Raw genomic sequence first — 25,891 nt, 5'->3', positions numbered from 1 at the left:
ATAAAAAAAAAAAAAAGAAAAAAAAATCATCATAAGTTGAATTACACTCAAATATTTAACATGATTCATATTTGAGCATAATTACCCCATGAAAGTGTACTTTATACTGTTACATGGCTATGCTTAGATTAGACTTTGTTAAAGACTATAATTAGAGATCAATTATAGGAAAGAGAGAGTTACATACCATGGTGTACATGACTCATGTCACTCATCTTCTGAGACATAGTGAAGAGATTCCAATATATATAGTTGTATGATTACAACCTCTGTCCTATTGTAAATGGAAAGAAAGTAAAAGAGCTATATGCATGTGTCCCTGACTTTCTAAATAATAAAGAAAAAAGAGGTGGGAATGTTATTATTTAGATCTCTATAATTATTTCACTGTTGTAGTCTCTGTTGTAATTACAAATCATAAGGTTTTCTTACCTTCTTCACATCTCCTGTTAAACACTTGCTATCAGTACCAATGCATTCAGGTATAGCGTTCAGTTCTTAGTGAACTTGAGCTTTGCTGAAGTGAGGAGAGATTCTTTATTGATAGGCAGGTATTGTTGAGAATGACTTTCTACCAGTAGAGCAATAACTTCATTAAAAAAGAAAAACAGCATTTCAGTCTGAGAGTATCCTCCTTGAGAATGGGTTCCCATTTAAGTCCTAGGATGAGGTCAAAGAGTGGAACACAGTTGCACTATCAATATTTCACAAAGGTTTTCCTTTGGATGTTTATAATAAACCTATGCTATATAAATCATTCTAAGAATTAACTTTTGAGTTCAGGCTGAAATGTTTCTCTAATGGGAACAGTTCACCATGGACAGAAAAATTAACACAAATCTTTCTTTATGACCTTTCCCCTCTGGAGCCAGAATAAGATTACTTCTTTCAAAATGTCCATGTTGTTTCACTTCAATTTCACCAAATGCACAACAGACTGAAGAAAAATATCACCACAGGAAACAGTATATTAGGAAAAGCCATTCTGCTCCATGTGACTTATCCATGAGTGCTTTCTTAAGTGAATTAGAAAGTTTACTTTATTTGCTCTTAAGAGGGAAGAATAAACTATATTCAAATAACAACTCAACAATTACTTTCTTATGATTGAAGCTATTTAATTTGCAGAAGGAAAATCAGCAAGGCACATCTATTTTTTTTTCTGTTTAAGGGTTCCCTTGTTCCAGGTAACACTAAATTTGAATGGCTCTAATATTCTTGGCAATATAGACTCCTAAGTGATTCTGACAAAAAAAAATCTATCTGAGAATGTGTCCCTTTTGTGTTCTTTCTCCAATATTATTGAGCTGGCACTATTACAAATATTTACACAGTAAATATTGTTGTATACTTTTTCATATGAAATAAAAAATCAATAAATTCAAAAGTATATGTGCTGTGAAAGTTAAATCTTTCTGCCACTTCTTATCTAGGTATTATAATATACCCATTGAAGGTAAGTGTACTTTCAGAGATTATTTAACCATAGGCAAATTGATAAATATTCATGGAAATACATAAATATGGTTTGTTAATTCTGTACATATTGTACTTCCTATTCTTCACTTTGGATCTTTTATTAGTTTTTAAATATTTCTTTTATTATTTTGATATTTAAATATAATTACATAATTTCTCCCCTCACCTTCTATACCTGTAAATGCACTTATATTTCCTCTTCTCTCTCAAATTGATGGTCCTGTCCTTTATACTTTGAATGTTATTATATACATGCACACAGAGACATACATATATACTTTCCCATTTTGTATGTTTCCTCTTCACTAGAGTAATTGTTTCATTGTATATGGATATGACATTTTCCCAGCAATATTTTTTAAAGAAGCTACTCCACCTATTTATGATGACAGCTTTGAAAAACGAGAAGGGAAGCATGCTTCTCCTAAACAAACAACCAATGGATTAATTACACCTCCATGGAAATACTAACTCATGAAACTAGAAAGAAAATAAAAATCTTAAGAAAAAAAAATCTAGAGGCAATACTACTTGATTTCAGGACATACTACAGAGTTATAGTAATTAAAGGAGTATACCCTCCACAAAAATGGGCATTTACACCAATGCACTAGAGCTCAAAGTTCAGAAATAAGTCCATGTTGTGCAGCCATCTGACTCTCAACAAAGCTGACAATAGAACGATGGGGAGAATGATTTTCTTAAGTGCCTTATTTCCAGTGTTGGATGTGAAGTGAAGCTTCAAAAAGAAGAAGTTAAGGAAGACCTTAAACTTGAAATTAAGCTTCAGCCTGAAGTCAGAGACTTGAAAGAAAACAATTCTATTATCTCTCTTTTTTATAAATTTATGGGTTATTGTATTTATTTACAATTCAAATGTTATCCCTCTTCCTGGTTTCCCTTCCACATACCCCTCTCCCAGCCCCACTGTTTCTATGAGGATGCTCCTCCACCTACACATGCCCACCTCACCACCCTAGGGTGGGTATCATGCCTTCATAGGACCAAGGGCCTCCCCTCTCATTGATGCCAAATAAGGCCATCCTCTGGTATATATGCAGCTGGAGCCATGGGTACCTCTATGTGTACTATTTGGTTGGGGTTTAGTTCTTGGGAGATCTGTGGGGTCTGCATAGTTGATATTATTGTTCTTCCTACAATTCTATTGTCTTTACAAGAACTATTCACTAGAAGTTTCTAGTAAAAAAAGATAAACTTCCCAACCTATAAATCAATAAACCAACCAAGGATCAAATATATTGTTATATTTGAGTATTAGTCTAGCCAAGAAAATGTCCTTCATTTCCAATACAATATATAATTGAAAGTGAGAAAATTTTATGCTGGAACTTTACTTTAAAAAAAAAAACACTGGAATTTATCAGATACAATTTGGGAATAGAGTAATTTTGGCTTCCATGTTGGTATCTTTGGTGAGTATAATATTTATTAAATTATATGAAAGCATCTTTAGAAGCTAGGATTTCTAGTGAGTATGGATGAGGATCCTAGCTGCTAATTTTTAGAACTAAATTATCAACCTCACATCAGAATCACTGCGTACTAGGGTTGGCTCCAATCAGTGGTATAGAAAAAGAAAGAAACATTATGATAAAGGTTAAATGGCCTAGCAATAAAATCATAAGCAATTGGCCATGAAGAATGAAAACAGGACACTGTGACCTGGACATCATTTAATGATATTCAAGTTATTTAGATACAGAAGTCCTGACTATTTTATAATGCCAATAACAAGTTCTATCTAAAGTTAGCGCAATAAGCAGTTGTATGTAAATTGAACGATGCAGGAGTCCATACAGAGATTAGAAACTTTAATGAGAAAGTGCTATATTGTATTGCTATTATCACTGAATTACAATTTAATTTGATTTTTAAAAAACCATTTTAACAGCTTTCATTAAGGCAAATAAAGCCTTAGAAATTAGGACTGTTAAGGGACAATTGCATCTGATCACACTAAGTATAGGTCAGGAAAGAGAATACCACAGACTTTTCTTATTGTCCTTGTCTTAAAGCAGTGGTCAAATGACTAGGCCTTAATACACATAAACACAGAGTTTAACTGTGGTTAGAGGGATTCAGGGATACAACTATGACATAAAGGAAATGCTCTCTAATACTTCTAGTTCAAATCTTTATCTTTGTACATATTCTTTTTCTAGTACAAATCAGAATCAGATTACTATGAAAATCTGCTTAGAAGGAAAAAAAAAATAACTGTGAGCCTGGGTATGAGCCGATCTAAGGCAGAGTCACCAATAAACACATTCTTTAAATCTTTAAATTATTGTAAAATTTTCATACTTTAAATCGCTCAGAAGTACCTCCACATGAGAAAACAAGGCAGTTCAGCTCAACAAACTGCCATTTAGTGAAACTAAGTTGCTGTACTTTGTAACCTAGCACAGCCTTGGTGATAAAGACATATACCTTTCTTCTGGCTTTTAACCCAGTATGTAGCATGGCTGAAACATATTTAATTAATATAATACAATAAAAATGCTTGTCATATTCATGATCACAAAATACAATGATGCCTAGCCCTGTCTCTCTGTTGTTCTAACTCCCCTCTCTCCCCATGTCTCAATCCATACCTCTCTTTCTCCCTCTGTTCCCCCTCTTTCCGATCTCTTTCCACCTCTCTTCCCTCTCTCTCATTGTTTTGCCCTGTATGATACCAAGAACTGTGATGTTAGAGAAGAAAAAATAGAACAGATCACAAGTATGTGATGAGGTCTTCTTGTCTACCAGCCCTTGATCATCTAATGTAAACTATACTCTTGAGATAATTGGAAATAATACATGTTCTGATAAATCTTGAGGTAATTGCATCTTCAGGAAAGTTTTAGACTGCAACCTGTACCCTGCAATGTGTAAGGACCCCAACTAAGGCAGTCATATATTCCTGACTCACATAGATGGGACATAATGAACATGGATTCTTTAAGCTGATATAGTTTGAGTTCTTAGTACACAGCTCTACGTAACAGCTTTATGAATAGAGAAAAGGAAACATTTTGTCACCCAGAAATTCTCTACATATAGGAAAATATTTCTGGGAGCAATCATAAATAGAATTCAGGCTAGAATAGTTACCATTGTTCATAGGTATATATTTCTATGTTTATATCTATTTATTTAATTTTCTATATATTATGTTTATATTTATATATCCATCTATGTATCCATACATACTAATGTGAACTGTATATTTTAGGGTATCCCCCAAACAAATATGTACAGTTGCTTTCTATGCTATAGAGTGGGTGTAGATATGCACACTGAATATGCTATTATTACTTCTTGTAAGTACAAAACTATAAAATCAGGTAAAAATTGAATAAACCAAGAATGTTTATATTTATCATTTAGTGAATGCTTAAGTGCACATACAGTATAATATACAGTTTTGGAAAGACAAGGAAAATACTGTGAGTGGGCAGAGGGTAAGTAGGATAGTTGTAATGTAGTGAGAGAACAGGATACAGAAAGGTAATATAAATCCTTTAGTTCTTTTTCTTTTTATTAGATGTTTTCTTTTTTTACAATATCTCCTTTCCCAGGTTCCCCTCCAAAATAAAAAATAAAAATAAAATAAAATAATAAAAAAACCCCCAAAACTAAAACAATCCCCTGTTCCCTCCCTGCTCCACCTGCTCACCACTCCACCCTCTCCCACTTCCTGGCCCTGGCATTCCCCTACACTGGGGCATAGAACCTTCCCAGGGCCAAGGTCCTCTCCTCCCATTGATGACCGACTTGGCCATCCTTTGCTATGCACATGCTGCTGGAGCCATGAGTCCCCCCATGTGCACTCTTTGGTTGGAGTTTTAGTCCCTGGGAGCTCTGAGGGTACTAGTTAGTTCATATTGTTGTTCCTCCTAAGGGGCTGCAAACCCTTCAGCTTCTTGGGCCCTTTAGTACTTCTAAATATCACTTTCTACCTGCTTAGACCAATCAGTAAAAGATTAGGGATAAACAAAGAATGGGGCAATTTGGCTTTTCTTATTCTCTTTTTATTACTTGTTTACATTCCAAATATTCCCCCTTTCCTGGTCTACTCCCAGAGTTCTTTACCATAACCCCTCTTCCCTTTGCTTCTAAGAGGGTGCTCTCCCATGCACCCACCACTCCAACCACCCACCAACCCCCACCTAGCCCTCCATCCCTCTTTGCTGTGATATCAAATCTCTACAGTATTATGCACCTCCTCTTTCACTGAGGCCAAGCAAGGCAGTCTTCTGCTACATATGTGCCAGGATCCATGGAGCAGCCCATGTTATCTTTTTGGTTGGTGGCTTAGTCTCTGGGAGCTCTTAGGGGTACTGGTTAGTTGATAGTGTTTTTCTTCCTATGGGGTTGCCAGTCCCTTCATCCCTTCAGTCCTTTCCCTAACTCTTTCATAAGGATTCCTGACCATAGTTCAATGGTGGCTGCATGTATCTGCATCTTTCTCAGTCATCTGCTGGTAGATTCTCTCAAAGGACAGCTATGCTAGGCTCCTGTCTGCAAGCACAACAGAGAGTTAGTAATAATGTCAGTGTTTGGTGCCTGCCCAGGAGATGGATCCCAAGTTGGGCTGGTCACTGGATGGCCTTTCCTTCAGTCTCTGTTCCATTTTTGTCCCTGTATTTCCTTAGACAGAAACAATTTTGGGTCAAAAATTTTGAAGATAGTTGGGTGACCCTGTACCTCCAATGGGGGTTCTTTCTATCTACTGGAGGTGGTCTCTTCAGATTCCATCTCACCACTGTTGGGCATTTAAGTTAAGGTCATTTTCACTGAATCTTGGGTACCTCTCATATCCTAGGTCTCTGGGAATTTCTAGAGGTTCTTCTAGCTCCTATCCCCTCTGGATCTGCGTTTTTCCCCACTGCTGTGGAGTAGGACATGGTGCTTTTGTAGAATGCATTCACCCTGCACCTCTGCTGTTGACTTTGGGGAAGCACCCTAGAGTCATCAATCAAGGGGTGAGAAAACAGTCTGAGATGGGGGGGCGGGGGCTGAAGCTCAGGCACCTAGTCACCACTGGCTTGTTGCTCAAAGTAGTCAGAAACGAAGCATCTGGGCTCTACTGGCTGAAATGAGGCCAGGAACAGGTGCTTCTAAACTCCTGGACTGAGTCGCAAAAAGTTGGGAGCTTGTGGAAGACTGGTATAGCTCACATAGGGTAGAGTGAAGCACAACACCATTTCCATCACTGCTAAAGTAACAAAAGTAGTACCTTGGATTCGTCTGGGGCTGTGTGTGTGTTCAGTAGTAGAGCACCTGTCTAGCATACCAAAAATCCTATGTTCAGTTCTCAGTCTCATGCATATGTGCACATGTACATATATGGTTGCACACACATACACGTGCTTTAAGTTATAAACTGTTAGAATCTTGGAGATAGTCTCATCTTGATTGAAAAATAAACTTATGTTTTAAAAAAGAAGGTTAATTTTGACTTGAATTTTTTAAAATTTTAATATTTTTGGTTTATTTAATTTAATTTTTTATTAGTCATTCCTTTTGTTTAAATCTCAAATGATATCCCCCTTCCTGGTTATCCCTCCACATGACCCACCAATACACAATCTCTCTCTCTCTCTCCTCCCTTCCCTTTGCCTCTATGAGTATACTCCTTACCCATCCACCCTCTCCCACCCCATCACTCCAGCATCCCCTATGCTGGGGCATCAAACCTCCACAGGACCAAGGGCCTCCCCTCCCATTGATGTCAGATAAGGACATTTTCTGCTACCTATATATTTGGAGCCATGGATCCTTCCCTGTACACTCCTGAAATAATTTTTATTGTTATTTCATAAGTATAATTTTGCCATGGTTATGGATCATAATATAAATATTTGTGTTTGTTATGGTCCTAGATAACCCTTGTGAAAGGATCATGTGACCATCCAAAATGGATTCCAATCTATAGGTTGAGAACCACTCTTTTAGAGGTCCAACTGATTTGAATGACCTCCTTCCTCTGACCTCTTTGGTGCTAAGAGTACAGGCATGTGCCACCAGGCATGGCTTGACTTAATATACCATTTGTATATGGTTTGTTTTAATAACATTGTCTGCAGGAGAGAGACCTTTTCTAAAACTGAATAATTTATACAGAAACAGAAAACTTGTGAGAAATGTCTTATGAATTTTCATTGATCTAGACACTTTAGTCAAACTTACATGACAATAAAAAGTCTTTTATAAGAGAAAAAAGAGGACGAAGTTGGGAGCTGAGTTCAGAGTCCACAGGCTGAGGGTAGTGACTAGCCTGGAACCAGGGGAAATTGGAGCTCAAGCTTAGCTTGTCACTGGAAGTCCTTAGCTTAGCAATGATTTTCTGGAAGTGCAGAGAAATCTTCTATGGTAGACTTAGGTTGTAGCTCTATAGGTGAAGGCCTTGCCCATGCTCCCCATGGTGGTTTTGATGGAAGAAAGAGCCCACGTTTATTGATACCATTTATTTAGATGCATACCAACTACTCAGGATGGATCTTTTGCAGGGAGGAATGTCCGGGAAGGGAAGATTATTGGCTAAACATTCAGGGTCTCTAGACAGCTCATCAGTATGAAGAACTCTCCAATGTGGTAAGTGTAGACTGATGTTCCAGACCAGGAATCTAGTAGGGAGCAGGAAGGCACCTACTATCTCAAGTGGGTACCTGAGGTCTCAGGAACCTTACCAAGTTTCCTGGCATGGTCCATTATCCCACAATCCCCCACACCCTAAAGCTACATATTTATTTCCATTAATTCTCTTGGAACTCTGGGATCCTCTCTTGTCTTCCCCCATATGTGATTCTGTCCCCCATTTCCCCCTCCCTCCCTCTGCTTCCCATGATTTTTTTGTTTTCTTTTCTAAGTGGGATTATAGCCTACTTACTTGGACCTTTCTTCTTGTTAAACTTCATGTGGTCTGTGAGTTGTATGATGGGTATTCTGGAGAATGGGTATTAGAAAATCAGGTCCTAACCAAGCTGGGTAAGCTTGATAATTCAATTGGCAGACACAAAGCTTTCTACTTTCAGAGATTCCAGCAATAGTAAGAGAAGTTGATAGGACTTTTGGGAAATAGCATCTTTGAACATGACAGCTCTTGTACTCATAAACTCACAGCAGCTCTGTTTGCTTATACTAGACCTGAACAGACTCAGTCAGTATTCCAGCATAACATGTGTGTGTATGTCTGTGTGGGTACTGGATAGCAAGGCCAAATACCTATATGAAAGCTATTATCAATTAATGGCTTATGGGTAAGGAAGAGTGAGTTTTTTATAAGACTGTTTCCATTCAGTGGATGCCCATATTGAGGAAAAATGATCTTTTAATACTAACTAGACTCAGTTGGTAAAAAAAATAAATAAATGAGGATATGAGGTTGGGAAGGTAATGTAGGGAATTGGTGAAAGTTGGAGGTTTGAGTAAGTAGTAGATATGATCAGAACATGTTGCATATATTGCATCCATATATGAAATAAAGAACTAGTTAAAGGAATAAAATCTTAATAAAAAAGAATTATAATTTATACTTTCTGTGAATTCTAGAAGTCTAAAGCAAGCCATAGTTAATGTGCTTATGAAATGCTGACTGTTTTGTGAAATCTGAATGTGAATATAGCACTGATTAGCTTTGGGAATACACAGAAAAACATAGCAGTGCCTCATAATGAGAATGTGTACCAATCTAACATTTCCCTAAAAGTTTTTCACTAATTGAGGGGTACCTAACATTAAAAAAAGCTGGAAAAAAAACATTAAAAAAACTGGAAGCAACCCAGATATCCCTCAAGAGATGAATAGATACAGAAAATGTGGTACATCTATACAGTGGAGTACTACTCAGCTATTAAAAACAATAAATTTATGAAATTCTTAGGGAAATGGATGGATTTGGAAAATATCATCCTGAGTGAGGTAACCGAATCACAAAATAACACACATGGTATGCACTCTCTGATGAGTGAATATTAGCCCAGAAGATAGGAATATACACAAAGTACAATCCACAAACCACAAGAAACTCAAGAAGGAAGACCAAAGTGTGGATACTTTGTTCCTTCTTAAAAGGGGGAACAAAATACCCATGGAAGGAGTTGCAGAGACAAGGTATGGAGCAGAGACTGAAGGAAGGACAATCTAGAGACTGCCCCACCTGGGAATACTTTCCATATTCAATCACCAAACCCAGACACTATTGTGGATGCCAGCAACTGGTGGCTGACAGGAGTCCGGTATAGCGGTCTCATGAGAGGCTCTGACAGTACCTGACGAATACAGAAGTAGAGGCTCACAACCATCCATTGGACTGAGCACAGGGTCCCCAATGAAGGATCTAGAGAAAGGACCGAAGGAGCTGAAGGGTTTGCAGCCCCTTAGGACCAACAATAGTATGAACTAACTAGTACCCTCAGAGCTCCCATGGACTAAACCACCAACCAAAAAGTACACATGGTGGGACTAATGGCTCCAGCAGCATATGCATAGCAGAGGATGGCCTAGGTGGTCATCAAGGGCAGAAGAGGCCCTTGGTCATGTGAAGGTTCTATGCCCCAGTGTAGGGGAATGCCAGGACCAGGAAACAGGAAAGGGTGTGTTGGTAAGCAGGGAGAAGGGGGAGAGAACAGGGATTTTTTGGTTTTTTGGTTATTTTATTTCATTTTATTTTATAGATAGATAGATAGATAGATAGATAGATAGATAGATAGATAGATAGATAGATAGAGATAGAGATATTCTAAATCCCATTTTCTTCCTGTAGAATGTCACATGTTCTACAAACTGTCTGGCTCACAGTAGGGACATCATAGATTGAGTTCCTTCCTCATTGATATAGTCATTTACATATATAGAAAGCTAAAGAAAAGATGTATTGAGAGGAAACTCTGTTAGGAGAGAAAAGTATTATACAATTTCTAAAGAAAACTCACTATTCTCCAAAAGATTTTTGCCTGTCAGAATGAAGAATTGTGTTCACCACACCCTTTTATTCTAACATGTCATTGTACTCTAGAAGGTGTGGTTATGAAAGACACATGCCTTCTCTTTCACTCACACAGCAGGGTGGTAAAACGTCTCCATAGAAACAGCAGAAGCATTGCTTGAGCAGGAGGACTGCTTCAGAGCTTTATGCACCAGCCCTTTTCTTCTTTTTATCAGTGAGCAGCAGTCCTGGTTTGGTTGAGATCATAAACAGACAGACATCAAATGAAGTTGTGTGGAGACCAGAGGACCAAGCTCAAAGCAAAGCCCTCAACATGCTAACTTCTAAGTTAACACAGAAAACAGTATCTTGGACATATGTTGTGCTAACTCTAATTCAATGGGCATGTCAATCACTTATTATTCATTGAAATTTATCTTTGAGACTAGGAATACAGCTGAGATGTCTATACATTTGTAGTTAAATAATTAGAGTCCTTTGAGTAGAGCGACACAGGAAAACAAGTAGGTTTATTATATTATGAAAATTCATTCCCATGCAAGGTATCTATGCTGTGCAGCCTCTACCATTGCTAGGGACGAATCCTTCTTCCTGGTAAAAGAAACAAGAGTTCATTCTTACTTTTGAATACTTTTAACACCATTCCTCAATGTCACATTTTTATCTTGTTTTAAATCAGAAGTTGCAGAGTATATATCTAACACTCCAGGCTGGTTTGGAAGAGTGTGCTATATATGAGGAAGGAATCTTACTATAGTAGATGATAGATGGTCCTTATAATATATATTTTACCTAGTTTTTGGTTTCCTCTTGAAAGTGTTGTTTTTTGTTTTCCAAAATACTTCAACTTGTCTATCTAGTTTATCCAGCTTGTCTAGACTAGTTTATCTTCTGTGTATGTTGTTTCATTTGTTATTCTCATTTTATTTATATTTCTTCTGTAATTTGTGTATTGCTTTGTTCTGTCTTTTTGCTTTTGCTCTGAGATAAGATCTCAATTAGCGAAGAATGATTCAAACTCTGAACTCGTAATCATACTGCCCCCAACTTCCAAGTTATAGGGTTACAGATAGGTGCTTACTTATCCAGATATGTTGGTTCTTACCAATCAGAAGATTGAAAAGTATCAATTTCATCAAATTCCTGAAAGTTTCTTTTTCATTATCATCATCCAAATTCTGCAGAAAAATGAATAGGAACAGATTAAATAACAAGAAAAAATTTAGAAACTATTTGTATCATCAAGGATAAATTAGTAGCAATTATTAACAATTTAGAGAGAATTACCTCATTTCAATATATGTATATATATGTATACATACATATATGTACATGCTTATACACATAGATATACACATACATATATATTTTCCTATACCCATTTACATACCAAGTCTTTAACTTTGATTTTCCATCATGTTCATATAAAATGACATATCAGAAGTATGTTGTGAAACATATATTTCAAAAAGTATAACTTTTGATTCCACAAGAAAGTTATGTACTTTAAATTAGTACATTGACTTTAGCTCTAAATTATTACATTGCTACTAAAAAGGGTTATTGATTTAGAAATAGCCTAGTAAATATAATCTTCTATTATTTTACAAGTTATTTGTTTTTTATAGTGAAAGTGCATCTTTTTCCATTCTTATAAGATTTTAATTATTGGCCCAGGATGAATTTAAATTAAACCAGCATATTTCAAATCATGCTCACAAAGAATTTACAGAACACATATATGTAATAAAAATTATCTAGGTGTTTATTAAGATGGTCTTAGAATAAAACAATCTAATTTTCAGAACCAAAGAGCAAGAGTATTAAATAAAACACTTTGTGGCACAGGGTGCTACAAATATATAATACAAATAGAAGACATAGTTTTCTTCTAAAATCAGATAGGTAGAAATTTGAAAGTAGGGCAGATGGCTTAGTGAAAGGGTCACAATTGGACTCAGTCTGTTAAAAGTTGATGAATATGTTAGCTAACTAATTACTAAGTTCAAAGGAGTACATCGAACTGAGGAGATACGGTGGGGGAATTGTGGAGGGAAGCTGAAAACAGAGAGCTATGGAGAGCTATGATTAAGATATTTTCTATACCCTGACATCTTCAAATAGTATATGAAAAAAATGTAAAAAAAGTAAGTATGAAAAACTGTAAACATTTTAAATTAATCTATTTCTGCAAAACTGAAAGTTGGGCTTAAATTTATATAAAACAGGGCTTTGGGGGTCCACATTCTTTAAAAATAACACTGTTCCAAACATCAGCAGTAAAATTTCTAAATCAGGATCCTTTCTCCTTCGATAATTTAGAATTCTGCAGTCCATTCACCTAACTTTTAAGATTTTGAAGAATATCTAGTATTTTTTAAACTGTCATTATCATCCCTCACTTACTGATGCTGTTCCTTTATATTGTTAATAATCCATCCCTAAGGAAACCTCTGCTTTGTAAAAGGTTTAGTTTTAATGTACAGTTCTAGATAGTTTTAACTGTTGTGATAAACAGCATGAGCTATACTTTTAACACTCAGAGAGAAAGAGGTTTATTGAATCTAACAGATTATAGTCCACCATTGAAGGATGTCAAGGAAGGAGGCCTAGGGAGGAACCGAAGATAAAACCATGAGCACACTGCGTAATTTTCTTACACAACCCGGGCCTGCTTCTCTAGGGATTGTGACACCATTGCTACATCAATCACTGACAATGAATTGTTCTTATAGGCATGGCTAAAGGCAACTCTTCCACTGATGTTTCCTCTTCCCAGATGTGTTAAAATGAAAAACAAGATTAGCTGTCTCACACACTAAGATATAAACTGCTTCAGAGATGATATTCATGGACAACTCAACAAATATTTATTGAATATCTATTATTTCTCAAGCTTTAGGAGAAACAAACAAACAAACAAACAAACAATAGTAACAAAATCTACCACCACCAAAACCAAACCAAACAACAACACAACAACCCAGCAACCAAACAAGAACAACATCAAAACATAAAGAACACAGAGAGATGCTGATCTTCCAGTTCAATTAGCACTTAAACACAACTGATCAAACAATAGAAATGAATATCTGTAAGTTCCCATTTTTATATTTCAGTTTTACAGAAACTTCTTCTGTAAGTCCAAAAGAAACGTTTTGTGCATATGACTCTTTGGAGTATGTGGAATTGGAAACCCATGTGTTTATCTGTCTCATACCTTGGCATTCCATACTTGCCTTCTGATCCTTGAGACTGTATCTCAAGTATCAGACTACTATTTGCAGTCCTTTTATATTTCTCTCCACTAAACAATTCAAATTGTGGTTCTATAATATTAATTTAAAATTTATATGACATATGAATGTTGAAGCTTAAACAGTCACTTATGCATAAAATAAAAGATAAGTGTTGAGGATGAAGCTCAGTGCCAAGCTTTTCCTTACATGATAAATATGTAGGAGGATCTAGATATAATCTTTTGTCTTGAAGAAAAAAAGTAAAAATAACAACAACAATAAGTGAGATGGCGAATTAATCAGTACAATGTGTACTAAGTACGTAAGTGTGATTGTTACTGTTTGTGGTGGTTTAGATGAGATATCCCATAGGCTCATGTATCTGAACAACTGTCAGATGTTTTGGTGTTTGCAGATGTTTAGGCCATGTAGGGGAAAGTATGTAAATAGAAGTTTGGATAATTTAAAGACATCTGCCATTTTCAGTTAGTCTCTCTACTTTGTGTTTATCTAAAGAATGTTAGCTTTCGACTACTGCGATGCCTACTATAATAATGATGGACATTTATCCCTTTGCAACCATAGCTTCTCAAGACCCTTTCCTTCTCTTAGTTGTTTTGGTCATGACTTTTATCACAGTAAAGGAAAAAAACCTAATATAGTATTGTTTGTCAACATTATGTGATCTAGAGATAAGCTACCCAATATATGTGTAAATGTTTATTTAAATTAGTTTAGTTATTGCTGAAAAAAAAGAAAACCAAACAAAACCAAAAATTAACCAACATTACTTTCAGAAACAGGGCTCCAGAGAAGCCTGAAATGGAACTGATCTAAATGCCCCTTCCTATAAGAATAGCTTTCATAATATCAGAAGGCACAATGCAAGATTCTAAAAGAGGTAGGCAACCAAAAGTCCTACCTAGCTATGAAACCTATAAGCAACATCACGGACCAGCATGTAATAATAACCCAAAGTGTGAAGTACTGGCATGAAATCCTTGGTGATAACCAATAGCTTTTGAATTGGTCTTAAGATTGACAAGAGAGTCAGCATGCCTATTACTTCAGTGCTAGCAAAATCATGGTTATTGGAGTAGAATCTACAACCATTAACTTACTGTAAGCATGCATTCTTGTACCTACTGATAAATGTAGACTTTCCCCTCACAAAGAAAATTTCTCTTTGCTAGAGATAGAAACCACAATAGAAAAAAAAATCATAACTAATCAAAATGCAGTTATATAGCTCATTCTTTAAGGATATATCTGCAAATCACTCTGCATCTATGGCTCATGGAACATTGTGAAAGAAAGGGAAGAAGGAATATAAGAGAGAGAGGGGAAATCAAGAAGCTTGCTGTGATAGTTTCAGAAGCTACACCCCTAAAATCTTATGGATTTGATTGCTTAACTTTAGATAAACTAAGATGATACCAATGAATAGGCTAAATGGATGGAGAAAAGCCTACAAGACCTCAGACCTATACATAGAATATGAGGAACACTGAGAAAACTGAGGAACAAGAGAAATGGCCTTACCAAGGAAAGAACATATAAATTTGTTGTCCACTGAAAATATGCATAACACAGGACATTATATGGACTCAAGAAGTTATATTTAGGAATGTATATATTACCATGTATAGCTGTATACACTATGTGCACTATAAAATCATATTAAAGAGACTATGAATTTGATGAACAAAGATGAGTTTATTGAATTATTTAGAGGGAGAATAGGACAGGTAGAAATGTTGTAATTAAGTTATATTCTCAAAATTTTTAAATGTAGATTAGGCTAGTCTCTAAGCATGCCTTTGGGTGGGTTATTGCCTTTATCACATTGGTTGATGTGCAAAAGCTTTCTATAATATATATGTCTGGCACCAGTAACTGGCCACTGTTGGTGGAGAAAGTGAGTTGAGTACTAACATTAATTCTCTAAATCTTGAGTGTGAATATAATATGACATATTAAGTATCTAATGCCATGATTTCTCCATTTTGATGAACTTTATCCTCAAAGTATAAGCCAAGATAAGTCCTTTCTTCCTTATGTTGCATGTGATATGATAGTGTGTTTAACAACAACTACAAGAAAGTAACTAAGACAATAAAAATGATACATGTAAGAATCCAATTATGAGTCTGTAAGCCACATACCATGAAGCCCATTGCATTTTGGCTCTAAATCCTTTTATATTTTTAACTCAAAGAAAAATATGTAAGATTCAGTGAATTAAAAATTTGAAGTAGTCTTAGAATGATTTACCAGATTTATTCTTTAATTAAATAAATTTAATTAAAAAATTTAATTAAATAAACAACGAAAATGATCCATTAAACACATATTAACTCTGTTTTTGTATTGCATAGAACAGTTTCATCATCTGTATGACCTTGAGTGGTGACTAAGACCTTCATTCATCAGCAAAGTCTTATTAAGTATGAAAGAGAAGGGACTGGGAACCATCTTTTATTGTTTCCCTGAATGTAGGTTTTTATATTACTACTGTAAATCCTGATTTCAATTTGACAACAACATATCATGGGGATTATTTTGAAAGGTAAGTACATGTTCCCAAGTAGTATGTATAATAATGTACAATAAGATTGTTAGGAATAACTTTTTGTTGCAGAAGCATTCTTTAGAGAAACACTTTTGGTAGTCTTTTCCATAATATTTCCATTCTATCACTGTAATCATTGCACCAGATGTTGGACAAATTTTAAATTCTTAATTCTGTGAAGAGGTATGCCCCAGACCAATAATAATTCATGTGAATAATATCTTCTCTTGTAAAGACTGTTATAAATGTCTGCTTTCAAGATCTCTGAGGTCTTTTAACTGCTGCTGGGACTTGTGTGTTGTTAAAGAAAAACATCAGACATGGATGGAGCTGGTAGACAAACAGTACAGGCCAACTTGTCTGGACATTCCCACTTCCTCAAACAATCTATAAGCTATAATTAAGCAGCTAAGAAAATCTATGCAGTGGTTATAGGATCTTTACAATATGTAGTTTTGTTAAAAACATAAGGAAAAATAAAACTTGCAAATTGCTGATTACATAAAGAAGATTTTTAAAAACAATGAAGACACCAACCAAGAAACCAGTCCTGATAAGCTTACAAAATCAAACTAAAATGTGCTTATTCAGAGTTGTATTGATAATCATGTTATAATCCACAGGCCCAGAGAGGCCTAGGGACATGAAGGGCTTAAGTAGGTGAAACATGGGACTCCCTGGGAAGGAGGAAAGGAATTGACTCTGTGGTTGAGTTGGAGGTTATGAGGATGGGAACAGGAAGAATAGGCAGGAGCTCAGGGTGAGAACTGGGGGAGACAACTGGAATTGGGGAGCATTTGGTGTGCAGTTGAAACTTCCTATACTCTACAAGTGTGATCCTAATGAAGAGTTCTAGAAATGGACATACTTAGCCTGAACCAACCATTTTTGGTAACCAGGTAAAACTTCCAGTAGTGGAACTGGGACACCAAGTTTGCCACAAAATGTTCAACCCACAATTTGTTCTGACCCTGAAGATATTCAGGGCTAATAGGGGCACAGATCTTGTGGAAGTTGCCAACCAATGACTGGTACAACTTGAGGCTCACACCATGAGAGGGAACCCAGACCTGGCACTGCCTGGATGGTGAAAAACTTCAGGCTGATAGTCCAGAGACCTAGCATAGAGTCAAACACAACTAGAAAAAAAGACAAAGCAAACAAAAAAGCATGAACAATAGATAAGATAAAATAATATAAAATAAAATAAACAATGACATAAGGCTTATGTCCTATACTCATACATCAGAGCTGGCTCAATTGTCATCAAAGAGGCTTCATCTAGGAACTGATGGAAACAGGTATAGAGACCCATACCTAAACACTAGGCAGATCTCAGCAAACCCCACAGAAGAGGAGGAAGGATTGTAGGAGCCAGAGGTGTCGATAAAACTATGAAGCTGTGGCCCACAGAATTAACTGAGTAGGTATTATAGATGCTCACAGAGACTGAAGTAACAATCTGTTAGCCTATATAAGAATGATCTAGATCTTCTGCATATATGTCATGTGTATATAGCTTAGTAGTATTGTGAGACTCCTAAAAGTTGGAGTTGGGGTTCTCTCTGACTCTTTCCTGCTGTTGGTACTCTTTACCTTCCTTCATTGCCTTGTTCAGCCTTGATGTGAGGGTTTGTACCTAGACTTCTTACAACTTGTTATGCTGTATTCAGTTGATATCCCTGGGAGGCTGGGTCTTTTCTGAACAGAAATAGAGGCAGTAGATCAGGGGCAGAGGGGAAGTGGGGGCATGGCAAGATGGAAGGAACAAATGGAGGAAATTGTAGTCCATATTTAATGTATAGTGGAAGAATAAAAACACCACAGCAAACATCAACCCAGCCTTCTCCCCCATGTTCCTTTTATGCTGAGTTGTGAATAACTAACTCTCTAATTCTTATATGCATTTATACATTCATCATATATTTTTGTTGATTTTCAGATAGTTTTTATGGGTTTGTTTATTTTATTTACTTTTCTATTTCATATGGTCTGACTCTATCACTCTGGCTGTAGTCATGCTACATGTAGTCTGAATGAAAACATCTGGAATGATGTTTTTGCATAGTGCCTCCTTGTGTATGGTTGACAAATTTCACCCATTCTCCTGTTAGTGCACATGCAGTAGGCTTCCATCCTTCTTCCATTCTATTCTTATGTTACTATTATTCCCCCATTTTACTCTTTCTCTGTCCTGCCTCATTTACTTTACCTCCATTCACTGTGTATCAGTCTTTATGTGTTGCTCAGATCGCAGTGGAAGCCATTGCTTTTCCTGCTCTTATAAGTCTATCACATGAATTTCCCCTTATAAATTAAAAAGTCCTTTAGGTGTGTGCTTGTATATGTGTATGTATATATGTTTGTATATGTGCAACTTAATGTAATATAATATAAGGTATATAATGCAATATGTGTAGGTGTCAGAGGACAACCTGCAAGGGTGAGTTCCCTTCTTTCACTCTGTCAGATGTTGCAAATAAAATCACTTTGTCAAACACCTATATCCACCAAGTCATCTCTCCAGTCCTCAACCTTCTTGCTGAATTCTTGTCAATACTTTAATACTATTAACAATTTATATGTGTAATTGCTCTTAGAAGTTTTCTGTATATGAATATAGTCTTGCTTTGCTTGGTTCAATTCTGTGTGTATCTAACACCTATTAATATCAAATGAATACCTTGTTTGAGGTATTAATTTACTAAATGAGCCTTTTTACATGATAATATAGCATTTCATAACACTCATATTCATTTTTTCATTTATATTTTACCAAAAGAAAAACCTGACAAGCAATGAAGAAGTTTTCCTCTTTCTCTACAACCTCACCAGCATCTACTGTCACCTAAGTTTTTGATCTTAGCCATTCTGAATGGTATGAGGTGGAATCTCAGGGTTGTTTTTATTTTTTTATTTTTTATTTTATTTTTTTATTTTTCAAAACAGTTTCTCTGTGTAGCTCTGGCTGTCCTGGAACTCACTCTGTAGACCAGGCTGGCCTCAAACTCAGAAATCTGTCTGCCTCTGCCTCCCAAGTGCTGGGATTAGAGGCAAGCACCACCACTACCAGGCTGGTTGTTTTGATTTTTGATTTCCATTTCCCTAATTACTTAAGGATGTTGAACATTTCTTTAGGTGCTTCTCAGCCATTCGGTATTCCTCAATTGAGAGTTCTTTGTTTAGTTCTGTACTCCATTTTTAATTGAGTTATTTGGTTCTCTGGTGTCTAACTTCTTGAGTTCTTTGTATATATTGGATATTAGCCCTCTATCAAATAAAGGATTGGTAAAGATCTTTTCCTAATCTGTTGGTTGCCATTTTGTTCTATTGACAGTATCCTTTGCCTTACAGAAGCTTTGCTACTTTATGAGGTCCCATTTGTCAATTCTTGATCTTTGAGCATAAGCTATTGGTGTTCTGTTCAGGAAAAATTTCCCCTGTGCCCATGTGCTCGAGGTTCTTGCCCACTTTTGTTTCTATTAGTTTCACTGTATCTGGTTTTATGTGGAGGTCCTTGATCCACTTGCACTTGAGCTACTTCATTGCTGGTGGATTGCAAGCTGGTACAACTACTCTAGAAATCAATTTGGCGGTTCCTCAGGAAAATGGACATATTACTACCAGAGGACCCAGCTATATCATTACTAAGCATAAACCTAGAAGATGCTCCAACATATAATAAGGACACATGCTCCACTATGTTCATAGTAGCCTTATTTATTATAGCCAGAAGTTGGAAACAACTCAGATGTCCCTCAACAGAAGAGTGGGTACAGAAAATGTGTTACATTTATACAATGGAGTACTACTCAGTGATCAAAAGCAATGAATTTATTAAATTCTTAGGGAAATGAAAGGATCTGGAGAATATGATCCTGAGTGAAGTAACACAGTCACAAAAGAACACACATGGTATGCACTCACTGATAAGTGGATATTAGCCAAGAAGGTCAGAATACCCAAAATGCAATCCACAAATCACAAGAAGCCCAAGAAGAAGGAAGAGCAAAGTATGGATACTTCAGTACTTAAAAAGGGAACAAAATACCCATGGAAAGAGTTGCAGAGACAAACTATGGAGCAGACACTGAAGAAAGGACAATCCAGAGACTTCCCCACATGGGAATCCTTCCAATATTCAATCACCAAACCCTGATACTATTGTGGATGCCAGCAAGTGCTGGCTGACAGGAGCCTGATATAGCTGTCTCCTGAGAGGCTCTGCCAGTGCCCAACTAATACAGAAGTAGAGGCTCTCAGCTATCCATTGGACTGGGCACAGGGGCCCCAATGAAGGAGCTAGAGAAAGGACCCAAGGAGCTGAAGGAGTTTATAGCCGCTTAGGAGGAACAATAATAAGAACTAACTAGTATCCTCAGAGCTCCCAGGGATTAAACCACCAACCAAAGAGTTCACATGGTGGGACTCATCGCTCCAGCTGTATATGTATCAGAGGAGGCCTAGTCGGTCATCAATGGGAGGAGAGGTCCTTGGTCCTGTGATGGATCTATGCACCAGTGTAGAGGAATACCAGAGCCAGGAAGCAGGAGAGGGTGGGTTGGTAATCAGGGGGAGGGGTGGGAACAGGTTTTTTTTTTTTTCAGAGGGAAAACCTGGAGAAGGGATATTAATTGAAATATAAATAAAGAAAATATCTAATAAAAAAAGAAAAAGCAATGAAAAAAATGAAAGAAAACCCTGACAACAAAGTTGAAATGTACTCATTCATATATGAAATGACATGGCCTTTAAACTGAGATGTTTATATGTTTTGAGATGTTCTTTCCTCTTAAATGCATAAATACTAAATGGAAAGCCAGCATTCCCTTTCCTATGCTACAGAGCACTGAGTACCTTGTATTAAGATGCGGCTGATGTGAACAGTATTAGCCAGTTCAGAAAAGAAGATATTAGAAGCCTGGTGTTTTCAGGACGAGGTTAGAATCCAGCCCTCAAGGAGTTGCATGTAACATCATCAGAATCCTACAGAACTTGATAACCTCTTCTAAGGTTCCAAGAATATTTAATTATGGATGAAGCGTAGGTTAAAGGGAAAGTGTTAATTTAAGTTTGCTTCTTTGTCACAAATTAAAGCTATCTTTTACTTTATCTCAACCCAGGGGCTAGACATGCTGGTGCCCTTGTATATTTTTTCTACTCTCTGAAACAGTAAATATTCATGAGCCTCTGTCCACTAGAGGCTGATGATGGATTCGCAGTGGTTTTAAATTTTTTCTTACTGAAACTGTGACTGTTTCCGGAGCCCTGTCTATTTTTTTTTTTTGTCTTCTTTTTCACTGCACTGGATAGTTTGAATGTCTTTGCTATTCCTCTTTAAATCCATTTTATTCATGAGAAAGCCACCCTTACTGACTAACTCTTACGATTCCAAAAATGTATTACTGATATCATCACCATAGAGATTCCAATGTATCAACAATCAGAACTGCACAGGAAACGCTAAAATTACTGAGAGTTAGAAGGGTGTACAATGAAACCATATCCGTCAAGGCTGCTGCTGAATTAATTCTGTCATATTGTGTGTATGGAAGAGTCAAGACCAACAAACTGAATGGGATATTATTTAACTAAGATTGGGAAGATTAGTAACAGCAGTAAATGACCATTAACTCATCAAGGTCATTTATCTCAATTATATAGTAATCTTTCCTAGAAAATTCAATTTATTAGTTGTGTGCATTTTCTGTCATTTTTTATTTTTCTATTATATATGTGGGATAATGCTCCCTCTAGGCAATGGTGGACTTTTCATATTTTAATTTTCTTTTTCCACAAACTCATGTATCAGGAAACTACCATGAATAACATTAACATGCTAATATCCTTATCGTCCCCCTGTCTTAGAGATAACTGCTTCTTCACCACTGAACCTCACAGAAATAAATAGCACAACGACACTGTATAGATGAAATGGAAATTTATTCAGTAGGCAAAATAATGAAAATCATAATTAGGTGAACATGGTTTTTCTGTAGTTACAGCTTTACACTATTGAAATTGTCCTTTTATCAAAAGAATCTAACTAGGCATAGACCATTTGTTTACTCTTCTGTTGCCTAGCCATTTTTATAAATTTATTTACTTAACATCCTGATCACTGCCTCCTTCCCTTCTCTCTTTCCACTCCCACACTTAAAAATGCCCCACCCCCATTCCCACTGCCCCCTTCCCTTTTCCTGAGAGTATGGGTCCACAGTTGTATACTACCCCACCCTAGGGCATCTGGTACCAGCGGGATTAGGTGCATTCTCTCCAATTGAGGCTTAAGCAGGCAGTTAAGGTAGGGGGAAGGGAATCCAATGGCAGGGGATGAAGACTGAGTCTGACCCCGGTCCACTTGTTAGGGTACCCACATGAAGACCAAGCTACTTATTCACTATAAATGTGTAGGGAATCTATAGCCAGATTCTGCATGCTTCCTGATTATTGGCTCAGGCTTTGTGAGCCCTCCTGTTACCATGAAGTTGACTAGGTGGGTCTTTTTATGGTCTCTTTGACCCTTCTTATATGTCCATATCTATCCTGTACTCTTACAGAAGACTGTCTGGCTCTGCCTGATCTTTGGTTGGAGGTCTACTTCGTTTTTTTATCCCAATTCTATGAAACTCAGTAAGTGACTCTGAATTCTTTTCAACATAAACAGTGAGTGCTCACTCAAAAATACTGTTTAAAATATTATGCCAGTAGTTTGTTCATACCGCTATATACTCCTATATATTATTGCTATATATACACCCATGTTACTGCTAATATTTTGAACAGTGGTTTAGGATATGTTTGCATAACTATGTTGTAGACGTTTTATGCATAGAGTTCTATGAATGCCTTGTGAAGTGGGAATATTTCTATATAATTCCATTTATAAATTATATTTGTATCACTAGATAGTTATGATGTTTTGTCTGTATATGTGGATCAACTTCACTGTTTTAGTTGCTATTTGGAGTTCATATAAGAAAAAAGTAATCATTAGAGTAAGTGTTGTGAATTTTTTAACTTGAGCAAAATGTACATGTTAAAAAATTCAACATCTCAATAATTTAAATGTAAAATTTAGTACAGTTAGATCTACTCACATTGATATACATCTCACATTGTAAAATAGAAATTGTAGATTCAAATCCCAATCCTCCATTTCCTTCTCTGCAATTCTTTCCCCAGTAAACAATATTCTATAATCTTAATCAAACTATTCCTCCTTTCTAGGTACCTCATATAAGTAGAATATGTACTATACATATATGGTAATTAGCATAACTCTTCTTCTGTCTTCATGGTTTATCCATAGTTTAGAACTTAGCTTTCTAAGTTCTAATCCATAGTTTCAAACTTTTCTTTCTAATATTCAAAGTCTTCATTTTTTTTCTCCATTCATCTGTCAGTGATTACTGATTGTGTTCATTTCTACTTTTATCTGTTACTTATAATAATCCTTTTAAAACAAATATTTCTTTAAAATCTAATTTTAAATAATCAGCATATAAAATATGCATATATTATATATAAAAGTAATTTTTGACCATATTTCAATTTTATGATTTTTATTTTGGATCTCTTTCTATCTGTTTCTCAGTGCTTGATTTATAGGTATCCCTTGCCCTCCTTCCTATTTTATATGAGCTTTAAGTATCTGCACTCATATCCTCTTGAGTATGCAGCAAGCCATTTACCCACACAACTGTCTTCCCATCCGTTTTATATTTTATACTTTAATATAAACCAAGTGGAATATTACAAAACACTGAATTTCCATAGCTCTGATGATATTTGAAGAGAACATACTATGGCCATGTGCTATCTTATGTATTGAGAGTTAGAGTACATTCAAATTTACTTCAATCATTTTGAGTTGAGTGCATTAGTTTCCTTTATTTTGACACAATGGAAAAAGCAATTCATAGAAGGAAGCATTTATTTGGGTTTGTGGTTTGAGTGTTGAGCCAGTTATGGTGAGATAACATAATAGTAAGTAGTAGACATGGCAATAGGTGCAGGAAGCTGTGAAATCACATCCTCAACTGTAAGCAAGAAACAGAGAGAGCAACGGTGCGTAAGGTAAGCCTATATACTCCCAAAGTCCACCACTAGTGACATGTGTCTTCCAACAAAGTGCCACCTATTTATAGTTCCTCAAACAGCATCACAACTGAGGCCTGGTGTTTCAACACGTTAGCTTATATGAAGAAGACCCTTCTCATTTGAACCAAAACACTAGGTAGCCTACAGTAGATTTCTGGTGTGCTTAGCTCTAAATGATAATGTAATATATAAATAGTTGTTCACAGGATTATTTTGATATTTGAGTACATGGTAAGTTTTAAGCTTAAGAAAGTTTACCCCTTGAAGAAGACATTTGCAAGTACTTGAATAGATGTTTACAGACTGGCCCCAGCATAATTTTTTGCTTTCTGTTTTATGGCCCAGAATATCCAACTATTTTATTTTTCTTTAGTCAAGGGTTATGTTAATGAATTTTTATTTCACATCCTTTTAAAGGCAATTAGATTTAACTCCAATTTCTTTGGTTCTCCTAGCTGCTTGGATATTCCTCAGTGACTCTGGGGACATAGCACCTACTACAGGGGTGATAAAATTTCCATTTCAAAATGGAAAAATACATGCAATTTATGAAGTGGACTTAAAAAGTACTTGACTATTTTATATTAGACTCAATAAAATTATTTGTCTTTATTGTGTGTTTCAAGTGAACATTATAATTTTTACACATTCATGGTATTGTTACCTTATGTTCAAGTCCTCTTTATTTATGAATTTGTATTTTAATTCTATAAAACATCCTTATTGTAATGAATTCATAAATAAAAATATATGAAGCTAGAAAAAGGTAACTACTCAAACAATTGTTTCATTGCAAACTCTATTTATCTCAGTGAACTTCTTGTATAATAAGTATGGCCATTCTGAAGTTCTAAAGCTTCACTTAATTCACTATTATTTTTATTTTATGAACTTACACACCAGAAGAAAAAGAAACAACAAAATAATTATGACAGAGTTGAAAATAAGAAATAACCTAGCTTTATAATTTTACAACTCATATTCCCCTTTTTCTATATTCTGTTCCACATCATCACTTAATACAAACTTCTCTGTCTATTGTCTAAGTGTTATAATATCTATCTATATACTTATATTTGAACATATATACATATACATATTATAGGCTAAGATCTAAATAGGATGGAAACCATGTATTATTTCTTTAATATTTATCTAAGATTGGGTTAACTTGCTCAGTTTTATCTAATCTGTTCCAATGTGTTGGTTTTCTGAATATTTTGTGATTTGATCTCTCTTTAGAGCTGAATAATACTTCATTTATGCATTCATAAAGTTTTTAGTATCCATTTATCTGTTAATGGACATCTAGGTTGGATCAATTAACCTTCTGTGGTAAATAGAGTGATAAACATGGATGGGCAAATATCTCTATGGTATGCACTATGGCATAGGCCCGAGAACAGGTGAGACATTGAGTAGTTCTACTGTTAAACATTTGAGAAATCTTCTAAGGAAAGCAGCCAGTATAGAATCAGACTAAAACAAGAAGAATAGTAGAACTACACTGAAGGATAAAACAGTTCCTGAACACAAGGCCTT

This window comes from Mastomys coucha, unplaced genomic scaffold (genome assembly GCF_008632895.1).
Source record: "Mastomys coucha isolate ucsf_1 unplaced genomic scaffold, UCSF_Mcou_1 pScaffold20, whole genome shotgun sequence".
Lineage (NCBI taxonomy): Eukaryota > Metazoa > Chordata > Mammalia > Rodentia > Muridae > Mastomys > Mastomys coucha.
The sequence above is the reverse complement of the archived record's forward strand: the minus strand, read 5'-3'. Positions refer to the sequence as shown.